This window comes from Austrofundulus limnaeus, unplaced genomic scaffold (genome assembly GCF_001266775.1).
Source record: "Austrofundulus limnaeus strain Quisiro unplaced genomic scaffold, Austrofundulus_limnaeus-1.0 Scaffold315, whole genome shotgun sequence".
Taxonomy (NCBI): domain Eukaryota; kingdom Metazoa; phylum Chordata; class Actinopteri; order Cyprinodontiformes; family Rivulidae; genus Austrofundulus; species Austrofundulus limnaeus.
The window spans coordinates 265,984-267,233 of NW_013952717.1; the positions used below are offsets into that span (position 1 = coordinate 265,984).

Below are 1,250 nucleotides of genomic sequence, written 5' to 3' on the forward strand. Positions count from 1 at the left end.
GCGGGGGGGAGGCCGGGAGAAGGAGGATCTGTTGTGCTGGGAGCGTTCAGACGCCATCGGGGTCGGCAATGAGCAGCTGTCCCGGTTTACAGATTCTGCTTCCTCTCGTGCAACAAACTGAGGCTTGTGCTCAAACACAGCCAGCSCCTCTATCAGAGCCTTCAATAGGAAACACACAGGGGGGAGGGGCTTAACAACGGAGGGGACGTTGTCTCAAAGATGACAACTGACTCCTGTCTCTGGGTTTCGGACGCTGCTTCAGGAAAAAAAAAKTGCAAATCCTCAGAGGTCCAGCTGTTTTCTGTCAACAATCAGAGCAGCAGGCTGAACTCTGACCTGCTTCACACCAGTTGTGCTGCAGAACAGGCTCATCGCCAACAGCTGCAGCCTCCCAGCAGCGTTCACGCCCAGTATTCTCACATCGTCACGGACTCAAGACTTTCAGCAGGAAAACTCTCCCAGTTAAACCAACAAGAGGAACCCTGCTTTTATCGCAGCTCTAAGCCTGTTAACATTCAGCCGAACGCCCGCGTGCCGTTTTTGGTTCGTTTTATTTTGAAACGTCTTTCTGTGTTTCCGATCTATGTCTGTGTTCAATGCATCAAAATGGCCGTCTAGGCCCTCCTCTTTCGATTGACGCCTCATTTGACCAAATGGGTTCAAGTATCGACTGTCCAGAGCCAATAATATATGACCAACTTCCAGTTTCCGTCATCCTGGGTTCGATTGACTGTAGAATCGGCCAATCAGCTCCGAGCTTCGCTATGATGTCACAGCTGTGTAGCCAATCACCGTACCTTTCATTTGGTGTATATACTGAGAGGGTGGGAACTTTATTTATTGAACGGACGAGGGAAACACGGAGTAGGTCGCCATTTTTAGGCAGTCGTGTTACGCTACCGAAGAAAGCCACGCTCTCAGGAAAACGTTTTTCTCCATCGTATTTTGGCCAGTTAGCTGACTAAACATGCTGATAAGATGAAAATATATTTGTTATTAAGTGTTTCGAGTGCTTCAAGACATAGAAGAGTTATTTTTGTGGCCAGGAAAAGTTAAAATGTTTGGATAAAAACACTTACGGTCGGCCATTTTGAATCGCTAATTTTGTCAAATTTGAGGACAAAAATGCATCAAAAGTAAGTGAAAAACAAATATTTTGTCACTGCTGTGGTTTTATAAGCTGTGTGGAATGTTAATGCTTTGAAAGAAATAAAAATATATTTGTTTTTTCTTGTGTTTTGGCTGTTTAG

General features: G+C 45.5%; 1 protein-coding gene across 2 annotated transcripts in view; it reads right to left on the reverse strand.

Annotated features, from left to right (window-relative positions):
* The window catches only part of myo10 (myosin X), a 106,674-nt gene that overhangs the window by 77,178 nt on the left and 28,246 nt on the right, over positions 1-1,250 (reverse strand). The gene's annotated exons all lie outside the window — the stretch shown is intronic.